The sequence below is a fragment of the Hyperolius riggenbachi genome, chromosome 10 (assembly GCF_040937935.1).
Source record: "Hyperolius riggenbachi isolate aHypRig1 chromosome 10, aHypRig1.pri, whole genome shotgun sequence".
In the NCBI taxonomy this organism is placed as follows: domain Eukaryota; kingdom Metazoa; phylum Chordata; class Amphibia; order Anura; family Hyperoliidae; genus Hyperolius; species Hyperolius riggenbachi.
Genome location: NC_090655.1, coordinates 223,715,857 through 223,729,286, shown reverse-complemented (window position 1 = coordinate 223,729,286; position 13,430 = coordinate 223,715,857). Strand labels below are relative to the sequence as shown.

Sequence of the window (13,430 nt, the reverse complement as noted above, 5' to 3'; positions counted from 1 at the left end):
GAGCAACAATTTTTTTTTAAGGTCCTCACAGAGTTCTCTGCTATGGTTTTCCATGTTGAACCTCTAGGGACCAGTATATAGCAGTCCACAATGTACAGTAAGGGGGTCATGCTTTTGTCTTGCCTTGTTCTCACCTCCAGCAGAGTCTGGAACTGCACAGTGCATGTGAAATAAATGGAAGAAGACTTCACCTAGTAAAACACCACCATTTATTGTTTATTAAAAATCATTAAATGAAAATTGCCAGAAGTGGTGTCCACTGCTAACAGCCACTAACATCCCCACAACTGGTAGTGATGCTACTGGCTGTTAGCGGTGAGCACGGCTTCTGACACAGAGCCTGTACTTGCTGCTTCAAACTGTAAGCTCATTTTAAGTTTCATCCAATGATATTAGATAAATATCATTGGAAGGTCTCAATTACCAAGAAAGGTTAGATAAACTGGGTTTATTTCGTTTAGAGAAAAGACACCTTAGAGGGGATCTAATTAACATGTATAAATACATCAGAGGGCAATATAAAAGCTTGGCGGATGAGCTTTTTGTCCCTAGGCCTTCTCAAAGGACTAGAGGACATGATATGCGCATGGAGGAAAAACGTTTTAGCCATTTATTTAGGAAAGGGTTCTTTACAGTAAGAATAACTAAGTTGTGGAATGCATTGTAGTTATGCCAAATTCTATATCTGCATTTAAAGGGGGCTTAGATGCTTTCCTTGCGTTGAAAGACATCCATGGCTACAAGTACTAGGTAATGCCCAATGATGTTGATCCTGGGATTTTATCTGATTGCCATCTGGAGTTGGGAAGGAATTTTTTCTCTTTTGGGGCTAATTGGACCATGCTTTGTAAGGGTTATTTTCGCCTTCCTCTGGATCAACAGGGATATGTGAGGGAGCAGGCTGGTGTTGTACTTTGTTCTCTGGTTGAACTCGATGGACGTATGTCTTTTTTCAAGCCAAATAACTATGTAACTATAAACAATACCTTGTGGTATTGTGCAGACAGCTGGAGAGGGAGGCTGGAGTTGTGCTGCGCAGCGCCGATCATACGTGGGACTCCCAAACCACCAGGAAAGCAGGTATTTCCCTACTCTGAGCTGAGCTCAGGATTACCACTCTGTGCTATTTTTTTTCCTACCCAGTGCTCAGCTCAGGGTTACTGCCATGGACGTTAATAAACAATACTGTAACAATTGGGGAATTATTTCCGTGGTCAGCGCACAGGATGCGCGCTGACACTGCGGAAATCCTCCACAAGCGTGTAATTGAGAGAACCCAGCTATGGTGCTATGCACCTGTAGAGGGAGATTCCCACCGGCAGATGGAGCTGTGGAGTGCAGACAAGCACAGCCTCTGCACGGCCACAGATGCCAGATGGGAATTGTACGAGTTGAAGCAATGCAGGGCAAGATAGCCTTTAAAGAGAGAGAACTCAGAGACAGAATGTATGTGTGTCCACCAATCTAGTCGCCACCCAGCAACGGTGAACACACAACAACAGAACCAAAGTGGGAACGCAATCGCAAGAGTGGCGATTGCCAAAAGTGACACAAGACCGAATCACAGAGCATAAAGGCAGAATTCATGTGTGTCCACCAATCTAGTCGCCACCCAGCGACGGTGGACACACAACAACAGAACCGAAGTGGGAACGCAATCGCAAGAGTGGTGATTGCCAAAAGTGATACAAGACCGAATAGACAGAGCACAAGTGGTGTAGAGAAAGAGCACAGAGACAGAATGTATGTGTGTCCACCAATCTAGTCGCTACCCAGCGACGGTGAACACACAACAACGGAAACGAAGTGAGAACGCGATTGCTAACAGTGACACAAGACCGTGCAGGACAGAGCACGAGAGTAGCAAGAAAGGCACAGCAAGCAACAACAATCAGAACATCAAGGAAAATAACAAACGCTAGCTAAACATGAACACCACACTCATTCGCAACAGCGAACTCGTTTACAACACGATCACCGTGCGTTAGGCGCCCAGTGATAAGCGTGTCACCCTAACTAACCAATGAAACACAAACACAAAATAGAGAACGCGAATGCTTGTTAAACGGTTACCTCACCGAGCCTACAGCAAGCGTTCGTAGCAGACAAGACAGACAGATGGGGCTACCAGTAGCAACCGCTGCTCTGGCTAACACCCCTAAGGCAGAACACAGGAGGAACCACCGCTTCTACCGCTAGACCGGATGCGATCCAGACAGACAAACAGATGGGGCTACCAGTAGCAACCGCTGCTCTGGTTAGCACCCCTAAGGCAGAATACAGAAGGAAGCACTGCCACTACCACTAGGGATAATGCAATCCAGACAGATGGAGCAGCCAGTAGCAACCGCAGCTTTGGCCTACACTCCCAGACAGACAGAACGATTTACTGTTGACCGCCGCTGGCGACAAGACAATCGAGACAGAGACACAGAACAAGGCAATACAGATAATACAACCTGACTGCACTAGAAGGGATGCCTAGTGCAGTCCCAAGGAATTACTCCAAGATAATCTTAGCAAACAATAGCAAGGCTGACACTCCAGGAGAGTTTAGCAGGAACAAACCATCATGACCAGCAAGGGATTCTGCGAGCAAAAGGTATTTTTACTGCAAGCCATCAAAGGAGGCAGCTAGGCAATTTGCATGTCAAGTATATGCAACTTCCTCAGCAGAGCAACTCTGAAACTTGCAAAGCGAAGACAGGTCTCTTTTCCAGAGACCTGTAGCATTCAGACCTAAAGAATGGTCAAACAGCTGTCTGCCTGTGCAGACAGCTCAGCAGATCATTACAAATACCTTGTGGTATTTTGCTGTGTGAAGTTCTCTCCCATTTATTTCACAAGCACTGTATAATTCCAGTCTCTGTTGGACGTGGGAACATGGCAAGACTTAAGCATGACCCCCATGCTATATACATTGTGGACGGCATTAACTTCCCCAGCTGGTGAAGTTCATAGCGTTTATCCAAAATAGGAGACAGTGGTTTCATTTGGCCAACTTTACCCAGTGAAAGTCTGCTTGAGATCCATTGCAAAACCTTCATGGGAAGCAATAGGGGTGATGTGTACAATGTCTATATTTGTCTCCATAACTCATGATAGTAGCAGCCATGCAACCATGTTTATGTAACACGTATATATTTGTATGAAGTCGTATGATTTCAACTATCTATGGTGAGAAAGTCAAACTGTAGAAGAAACTGAAGACCATGTGACCTGATTGCCTTTATTATATAAGTCAGCCTATAGCACCACACATAGAACTGCTCTGAGGACTCACAGCTGTGTATAGATCCAGTGCTGACTGATCTAAGTAAGTATCTACAGGGCTGCCATTTATTATACCTTTATAACTTCGTTATATCCAAGTGAATGTAGCTGTGTATTCTGCTTTCTGATTTAGGAGGTGTTATTATTTCTCTGATTTCCTCATCTTGGTAACGCATAGAAGGCTTTTCTTTCCAAATGTTATTTTATTGCTTAGGTGGAGTGTTATCATTTAAACACCCAAAAGATGTTTTATATGCACACAGCGCCCTTTTACAAGTGATATCGTTATTTTGTATTTACGCAGTGCCCTTTTTTTTACACTTGGCAGTTGGCACCAATAATGTCCTGATTATGATTTGTTATTTATAGACTTTATTGACAGATCCCCAACATGCTGACCATGAAGAAATCCCTGTTGCTGCTTTTCTTCCTTGGGATGATCTCTTTCTCTCTTGCTGAAGATGACAAGTAAGTATTATTTAAAACAATGAATTGAAAGTACAGCAGTAAATTCTCCACATCTGAATGTATGCAAGAATGAAAATGGTAGTTTACCTAACTCCTTGGTCTTTTGGGAATCTTCGCACCTTGATATCTTATCTTAATCTTAGATATTCCTATAATTGCCTTGTTTTTATTTAACTTAAAGTGGTCTGAAACTCTGACGTAACATTCATTAAAAATGTGTTTTCCTAATTCGTATTACTCATACAGTTATCATAGTTGCTTTTGCACACAAGTCATATTGTCTGTTTACAAATTACAAGTTTCCAAAGTGTAGTTTATCTTGCCCTGAAATCCGCCATTGCATTTTATTCAAACTGCTTTTTATTATATATTAATATCTTCTAATTAGCTGTTCTGAGCTGTTTTGGGACATATACAATTCACTTTTTTTACCTTAGTTTTCTCCTAGGTGATATTTTAAAATGTGTCAATAAAATGCATTTTAAACCACCAGCAAGCAAAAAATACTCAAAATAAATTTGATAGTACTTTTTACCTACTTTTTGATACTTTTTCAATTGCAAAGTGCTAAAAAAGTTATTATGAATCAAAGATGAAAATTTTTCTCCTAGGAGAAAACTCAGGAGAAAAAGTGAATTGCATATGTGCCATTGTAACAACATTGGAATGCAAACAAAGATACTGTTATCTCCAGTATGGATGCTGATTTGAAACTGAATAGCAGGACAAAGTGTTTTGTTTAACCATTTCAGTGATGTTCTTCTAAAAAATTTCTGGGATAGTAGCTTTCAAGCTATGAGGAATCTTTTAGAGCAAAGTAGAAATGCTGACTTTCAGACCACTTTAACTAAAAAATTACTTTAATTGCCAAATGTTAGTACTTTTTTGCTTGTTGGATGCTTACATTTTTTTTATAGAAGTGAGATAAAAAAAATTGGCCCCTATTCAATCCATTTTCTCCCAGGAACGCACCTTATTAATACATTTTAAGCCCCAGCATTCTAGGAAATACTCACAATAAATATGATTTTACAGTTTTTTAGTACTTTTTATTTGTTTAATGCTTAAACATTATTTTGCAGATGAAATAAAAAATTATAAAAATAATAATAATAAAATAATCATTTTAGTTCTGGGAGTAAATCCCACTTAACAGAGAACCCGAGGTGGGCAGATGGTGGTCAGATGGGACACAGAGGCATGTCCTCTGCCTCACAATATGCCTCTGTGTCCCCACACCGCCGCTCTCTGCCCCTCCCACCAACGCGCTATAACACCCCGAGATTAGCAACAATATTTGTCGCTATCTCTGAGGTCAACACAGGGAGAGGGATTCCCCGTTCAAAACACCTGCCAGGGTGTTCCTGCAGAGTTTCCAGAGCTGCCATTGGGCGGCTCTCTCTCCCTGGCTGCACCCCCTGCCACTCCCCCACCTCCCTACACACTATGAGAGACACAGTCTCTCCATGCAGCGTCGTGACCTATAGGTCACAAAAGTGAAAGTGGGCCATTGAGGCCCATGGGAGTGGTGAAGAGTGGCAGTTTTTAAGGCTACTTGATCAACTCAGCCCCCCGAATCAGGTAGCTTACTTTTTTTTTTTTTTAGCCCACCTAGGGTTCTATTTAAGCTCTGAAAAGTGAAACATTTTGCCTCTATTGGGTTATGTTCTGGAATTCAAAAGTGTTCCTATTATATAAACTCATAGTAAAATGGTAATCCAACTTTTTACTGTAGGCAACCATTGACTAAGGACCACTATCACGAAAAATTGTATAATTTAAAGGGATCCATCTGAAAATGGCGCCTGAGAATAATGGCGCACGGTGTTGCCGCTAATCCGTTTGCCGCTTATCGCTATTTAACGTTAAAGCCTTATTGTTATTTAACGTTAAAGCCTTATCGTTATTTAGCGCTAACACACAGAACCCTCTCTGTACCTATCCCTAACCCCTAAACTCCCCCTTATGGTGCCTAACCCTAACCACCCCCCTGGTGGTGCCTAACCCTAACCACCCCTCTGGTGGTGCCTAACCCTAAGACCCCCCTAGTGGTGCCTAACCCTAAGACCCCCTGATGGTGCCTAACCCTAACACCCCCCCGGTTGGTGCCTAACCCTAACACCCCCTGGTGGTGCCTAACCCTAAGACCCCCCTGGTGGTGCCTAATCCTAACCACCCTCCTGGTGGTGCCTAACCCTAACCACCCCCCTGGTGGTGCCTAACCCTAAGACCCCCCTGGTGGTGCCTAACCCTAAGACCCCCCTGATGGTGCCTAACCCTAAGACCCCCCCAGTGGTGCCTAACCCTAGCCTTGACAGTGTTACATTAAATCCATTCACCGTTTTGCAGTTAAATAACGTCTGCAGTTTGGCTTATGTAGGGCTATTGGCCTACATAAGCTATGTATAAACTATAGGCTTATGTAGGGCGCTACATTACTGTGGGCAATAACGTCTGCTGTTTTGCAAATGAACGGCACTATTGATAAATAACGTTACTGTGTGCCGTTTTTCTTCTTTTTTCCCTGTGCGCCATTATTATGCAGTACTAACGATAAATAGCGATAAGCGTATCTTTTTAATGTGGCGCCATTTGTATGCATAGGCGCTGTGCGCCATTATTCACTGATCCGAATTTAAAGCACATGTAAACACAAACAAATAAGAAGTATGTTTCTTTCAGAATAAAATGAGCTATATATTATTTTTCTCCTATGTTGCTTTCACTTATAGTAGGTAGTAGAAATCTGAAGGAAGTGACAGGTTTTTGACTAATACATTTTTTGTGGGGGATTCTCAGTATTTCATTTATTCCTTACAAAAGCACTCCCTGGAAAGGATCTATACAAAGATGCATGCTGACCCCCACCCCCCCCCCCCCCCCCCCCTGTTTGCACACTATTCTGGCAGTTGGACTGAGCAACTGCTGTTCACTAAGTGCTTTTTCTTTTTTCTTTAAAGAATCCCCCATGAGGAGATGGTCTAGTCCAAAACCTGTCAGTTCTGTCCGACACTTACTACATACTGTGAGTGACAACAGCGTAGGAGTAAAGTAATTTATATCACATTTTACGCTGGGAGAAATGTACTGTTTTTGAATGTATTTCCATGTATTTTGAATTATACATTTTTTTTGCTATGGTGCTCCTTTAATACATGAATACTAAAAAAACTAAGAGAAAGTGAATAGGATGTAAATGCTTGCAGCTCCCTCTGGGTGTGCTGTATAATTACTCGGTCACCAGCTATGACTATTGGATAATCCAGAGGCGCTGCCCATCCTCCCCACCCCCACTGATCTAGCTCTGGCACCACAAACATATACAACAAGGGGCATGCTGGATTTGTTGGAGTGGCTGTGGTTCTATCTGTGTACAAGCCAGGCAGCACTGTGCAGACACAATGATGGCCCGAGCCTACACAGTAGCATGGAGCCGCTCATACATGGCTTTCACCTCCATGCATGAGTAGCTCTGTGGTACTGTGCAAATCCAGCCATCATTGCATCAGAAGAGAGTCTTGGTGAATAGCAGTTTGGTTCAAGAAGATCAGGGAAGCCTTTGGATCTTCCAGACCATTCCCTCTAGCAATATAGGTGTCTAACTTTTGGCTTTTTTGTCAGAAGTTTACGTTAAATGAATCAGTTACTAGAAACATTTGAATCACTAATATAAACTTCTGCCTATAACCATTCATATAAGGAACATTTCTTTTTTTATTCACAAAGGATCTCTTGATTTTAGTCTTCCCCATGTGATCACACACTATACAACACAGGTGGCCGTACATTTTACAGCAACACACACCCTTGTGCTGCACTCTGTTGCTGTAGGTTGTTGCACAGATCCAATTCACACCGAATAGACAGCACCGAATTCACATAAAACTGCACAACACACACTGCTACATAGCGCATAAGTGGGAATGTTAGACAGGCACTCTATGACATTCTGATGTCCTTGTGTATTGCACACAGTGGCGGCTCCATCTTCAATTTTTATTTTTTTTGGGGGGGGGGGGGGGGGGTTGGCTAGCTGGTGGGGTGCATTTGTGTGATCAAAATCAATGTTTGTATGGCTAGCTTTAGATATTTCTTGCCTAACTCGGGTGATAAAATTAGGGCTAACTAGTTCAGCAATGATAGGAACCAGATGTGAACATCACAAACAGGCTTTTTAGCAGAGCATATTGTCCAAAGGATGGCTCCTGTGTGGACAGATTACAGACAAATCATTCCAGCCCCTAGCATGTGTCAAACTTCTCTACAAGCAAGGGGATAGGGAAGATGCAGGAGGGAGAAAATTCCTTATGTTAGTAGCTAAGTGTTGTGTGTATGTAAGTATCTGACTGAGTCATGACTCAGACAGGAAGTGACTACAGTGTGACCCTCACTGATAAGAAATTCCCCTTTTTATCTCTTGCTTGCTCTCAGAGGCCATTTTCTGCTAGGCAAGTGTTTTATAGTTGTAATTTCTTATCAGTGAGGGTCACACTGTAGTCATTTCCTGTCTGAGTCAGGAATGAGTCAGCCACTTACATGCCTGATATTTAACTCTTTCAGACAGAGAAAGAAAAAAGGAACACAGCATAGTTATTTGTGTGCTAGGCACTGTAAAACACATGTCTATCTCATCATGTCACATGTCACTTCGGGTATCCTTTAAGGCTGACAAGGAGCCTGGAAACACTGCTGGAGCCTGGAAACAGTTAACCGTATGTTACTTACTAGGGAAGGGGGGCACTCAGGAGGGGCACCAGGATTTCTGCAAGGGCCAGTGCCCCAGCATGCCCCAGTGTAGTGCTGCCACTGATTGCATACTATACATGTTGCTGGAAAGCAGGTGGCAACCTGTATAGTGTGAATAAGGCCTTAGCCTGGCCAACTCATGTAGAGGAACTATTGTGATCTAGTGATGGTGTGTCTGACATGGTTGTTCTATATGAAAAGCTGCTACAGTAACATAATTGTCATGTCATACTAATCTATTTCTGTACAGGAAAGAAGAGGAACGTGGAGAGGAAAATGTAGAGGAAGAACCAGGCCATGATGAGAAAAAGAGACTTCTAGAAGGATTACCACTTGGACTTGGCCAATTGGTACACGGCTTAGGCGTCTAACCATTTTATTAACTTCTCATTCCTGTGAAGTTTGATTATTATCATCTGACTACATATTAATCAGATGTCTTAATAAAAAAATATACACTTAACTAGTCCACAGTGTCATTATTATAGAATCAGAATCAGAATGCATTTATTTCGCCAAGTACAACGTGAGTTGTACCCGGAATTGATTTTGGCACAACAGGGTTGGTGATGGTACAAAGTACATTTAGCATACAGTACAGGGGCGTAGCAATAGGGGGTGCAGAGGTAGCGACCGCATCGGGGCCCTTGGGCCAGAGGGGCCCCGAAGGGCTCAATCTCAACTACAGTATTAGCTCTCAATTGGTCCTGTGCTCATAGTAATCACTTCTACAGATACTTTGAATAGTGGTAAACATTGACAAACTGTTCCCCATCCCCTTCTTGCACCTCTGACACTGTAGTTGACAGTGGCAGGTTTTGGTGCGCCGTATCAATTGTTATGTATAGAGTGCATGGGGGGCCCCATTGTAAAACTTGCATCGGGGCCCACAGCTCCTTAGCTACGCCACTGATACAGTAGGTACATTTGATATACAGTAGATACATACAGTGTCTGCAGATACATACAATAGATACCTACAGTAGGTTCAAAGCTTATATAGGCATAGATTATAGAGTGTAAGGCATAGTTAGAGGAGCTTGTAGAAAGATGGACCCATAGGAAAGGACCAGGGGGATATCCGCTGCCGTCTAGGCACTCAAACGCTTCTGCAGCGATACTTTGAATCAGATGTCCCCCAGTCTATCCCAGGAGAGAGAGAGAGAGAGAGAGAGAGAGAGAGAGAGAGAGAGAGATCACCCCAGCAAGATCAGTGATGGAGGGCCGGGTCCACTAGGAGACCAGATGGTGGTGGTTCCGGCCACCTCGGCTCATCCGGGCAGCAGCGACCACATTGGCAGCAGGAGGGGGGGGGACACACAGAGGATCACATGTGGTCTGCCCCGCAGGGATCTGGCCCCAGCTCCATCTGCAGCCTGCACGGAGGGCTGGGGCGGACCTGCCCATGCACCAGGTGGCTCCCTGCCCTCCCTGGTAGCAGCGGCGGTGGTGTCCCGATGCAGAGGTCCGGCTGCAGCCTCAGCTGATGGCTGTATAGTCGATGGCGAGCAGGGCGCCGCAGCATCGTCTGGAGGAGCGACATCTCCTCCTCTGAGGTGGCCATCGGAGTAGAGCACTGAGAGCGGTGGCATCAGGCCCTCTGTGGTCGCGGTGGAGAAGCGGCCACGTTCCCATGCAGCTGGAGTAGCGGCAGAGATCAGGCCTCCTCTGCTCGCTAGTGTTGGGCGAACATCTAGATGTTCGGGTTCGGGCCGAACAGGCCGAACATGGCCGCGATGTTCGGGTGTTCGACCCGAACTCCGAACATAATGGAAGTCAATGGGGACCCGAACTTTTGTGCTTTGTAAAGCCTCCTTACATGCTACATACCCCAAATTTACAGGGTATGTGCACCTTGGGAGTGGGTACAAGAGGAAATTTTTTTTTAGCAAAAAGAGGTTATAGTTTTTGAGAAAATCGATTTTAAAGTTTCAAAGGGAAAACTGTCTTTTAAATGCGGGAAATGTCTGTTTTCTTTGCACAGGTAACATGCTTTTTGTCGGCAAGCAGTCATAAATGTAATACATATAAGAGGTTCCAGGAAAAGGGACCGGTAACGCTAACCCAGCAGCAGCACACGTGATGGAACAGGAGGAGGGTGGCGCAGGAGGAGAAGGCCACGCTTTGTGAGACACAACAACCCAGGCCTTGCATGAGGACAAGAAGCGTGCGGATAGCATGCTTTGTACCGCCATGCAGTCATAAATGTAATAAAGATAAGTGGTTCAATAAACAGGGACCACGCGGCAACGCTAACCCAGCAGCAGCAGACGTGATGGAACAGGAGGAGGCGCAGGAGGAGAAGGCCACGCTTTGTGAGACACAACAACCCAGGCCTTGCATGAGGACAAGAAGCGTGCAGATAGCATGCTTTGTACCGCCATGCAGTCATAAATGTAATAAAGATAAGAGGTTCCATAAACAGGGACCGGCAACGCTAACCCAGCAGCAGCAGCAGCACACGTGATGGAACAGGAGCAGGCGCAGGAGGAGAAGGCCACGCTTTGTGAGACACAACAACCCAGGCCTTGCATGAGGTACCGCCATGCAGTCATAAATGTAATAAAGATAAGTGGTTCAATAAACAGGGACCACGCGGCAACGCTAACCCAGCAGCAGCAGACGTGATGGAACAGGAGGAGGCGCAGGAGGAGAAGGCCACGCTTTGTGAGACACAACAACCCAGGCCTTGCATGAGGTACCGCCATGCAGTCATAAATGTAATAAAGATAAGTGGTTCAATAAACAGGGACCACGCGGCAACGCTAACCCAGCAGCAGCAGACGTGATGGAACAGGAGGAGGCGCAGGAGGAGAAGGCCACGCTTTGTGAGACACAACAACCCAGGCCTTGCATGAGGACAAGAAGCGTGCAGATAGCATGCTTTGTACCGCCATGCAGTCATAAATGTAATAAAGATAAGAGGTTCCATAAACAGGGACCGGCAACGCTAACCCAGCAGCAGCAGCAGCAGACGTGATGGAACAGGAGCAGGCGCAGGAGGAGAAGGCCACGCTTTGTGAGACACAACAACCCAGGCCTTGCATGAGGTACCGCCATGCAGTCATAAATGTAATAAAGATAAGTGGTTCAATAAACAGGGACCACGCGGCAACGCTAACCCAGCAGCAGCAGACGTGATGGAACAGGAGGAGGCGCAGGAGGAGAAGGCCACGCTTTGTGAGACACAACAACCCAGGCCTTGCATGAGGACAAGAAGCGTGCGGATAGCATGCTTTGTACCGTCATGCAGTCATAAATGTAATAAAGATAAGTGGTTCAATAAACAGGGACCACGCGGCAACGCTAACCCAGCAGCAGCACACGTGATGGAACAGGAGGAGGGTGGCGCAGGAGGAGAAGGCCACGCTTTGTGAGACACAACAACCCAGGCCTTGCATGAGGACAAGAAGCGTGCGGATAGCATGCTTTGTACCGCCATGCAGTCATAAATGTAATAAAGATAAGTGGTTCAATAAACAGGGACCACGCGGCAACGCTAACCCAGCAGCAGCAGACGTGATGGAACAGGAGGAGGCGCAGGAGGAGAAGGCCACGCTTTGTGAGACACAACAACCCAGGCCTTGCATGAGGACAAGAAGCGAGCGGATAGCATGCTTTGTACCGCCATGCAGTCATAAATGTAATAAAGATAAGTGGTTCAATAAACAGGGACCGGCAACGCTAACCCAGCAGCAGCAGCAGCACACGTGATGGAACAGGAGCAGGCGCAGGAGGAGAAGGCTATGCTTTTTGAGACACAACAACCCAGGCCTTGCATGAGGACAAAAAGCGTGCGGATATAGCAGCAATGCTTTTTGCCGCCATGCAGTCATAAATGTAATACAGATGAGAGGTTCAATAAACAGGGACCGGAAACGCTACACCATCCCAGATGTTCATTGGTCATGTTACTTGGTTGGGGTCCTGGAGTGTTGCGTAGTCGTTTCCAATCCAGGATTGATTCATTTTAATTTGAGTCAGACGGTCTGCATTTTCTGTGGAGAGGCGGATACGCCGATCTGTGACGATGCCTCCGGCAGCACTGAAACAGCGTTCCGACATAACGCTGGCTGCCGGGCAAGCCAGCACCTCTATTGCGTACATTGCCAGTTCGTGCCAGGTGTCTAGCTTCGATACCCAATAGTTGAAGGGTGCAGATGGATTGTTCGACACAGCTACGTCATCTGACATGTAGTCCTTGACCATCTTCTCCAGGCGATCGGTGTTGGAGGTGGATCTGCACGCTTCCTGTTCAGTGGGCTGCTGCTGCATGGGTGTCAGAAAATTTTCCCACTCCAAGGACACTGCCGATACCATTCCCTTTTGGGCACTAGCTGCGGCTTGCGTTGTTTGCTGCCCTCCTGGTCGTCCTGGGTTTGCGGAAGTCAGTCTGTCGGCGTACAACTGGCTAGAGGAGGGGGAGGATGTCAATCTCCTCTCTAAAGTCTCCACAAGGGCCTGCTGGTATTCTTCCATTTTGACCTGTCTGACTCTTTCTTCAAGCAGTTTTGGAACATTGTGTTTGTACCGTGGATCCAGAAGGGTATAAACCCAGTAATTGGTGTTGTCCAGAATGCGCACAATGCGTGGGTCGCGTTCAATGCAGTCTAGCATGAATTGAGCCATGTGTGCAAGAGTCCTACCAGAATCCTCATCATCCTCTTGTGAGCGTTGTGATAGTTGTTGTGATGCATCATAGTCGTCACCTTCCTCCTGGTCTGCTTCTGCTGACCATTCGCGCTGAATTGTGGAAGTCCAACGTGCACCGCTCTGGCCCTCGTCAGTGGTGGCATGAAATTCCTGCTCCAACTCCAGCTGTTCCTCCTCCTCTTCTTCGTCATAGCTGCTGGGGCCAGCGTTCCCTGAGGCGGATGGCCTGATGTTGGTACCATCACGCTGATCGTTTTCTCCTTCAGATTCCCCCAGTTGCATCATGACAG

General features: G+C 45.6%; 1 long non-coding RNA gene across 1 annotated transcript; it reads left to right on the top strand.

Annotated features, from left to right (window-relative positions):
* Positions 1–3,214: 3,214 nt before the first annotated feature.
* LOC137536362 (uncharacterized) lies at positions 3,215–8,950 on the top strand. The gene is made up of 3 exons (XR_011024550.1): positions 3,215–3,316; positions 3,643–3,741; positions 8,738–8,950. It is a non-coding gene; the product is annotated as an uncharacterized lncRNA (long non-coding RNA).
* Positions 8,951–13,430: the final 4,480 nt, after the last annotated feature.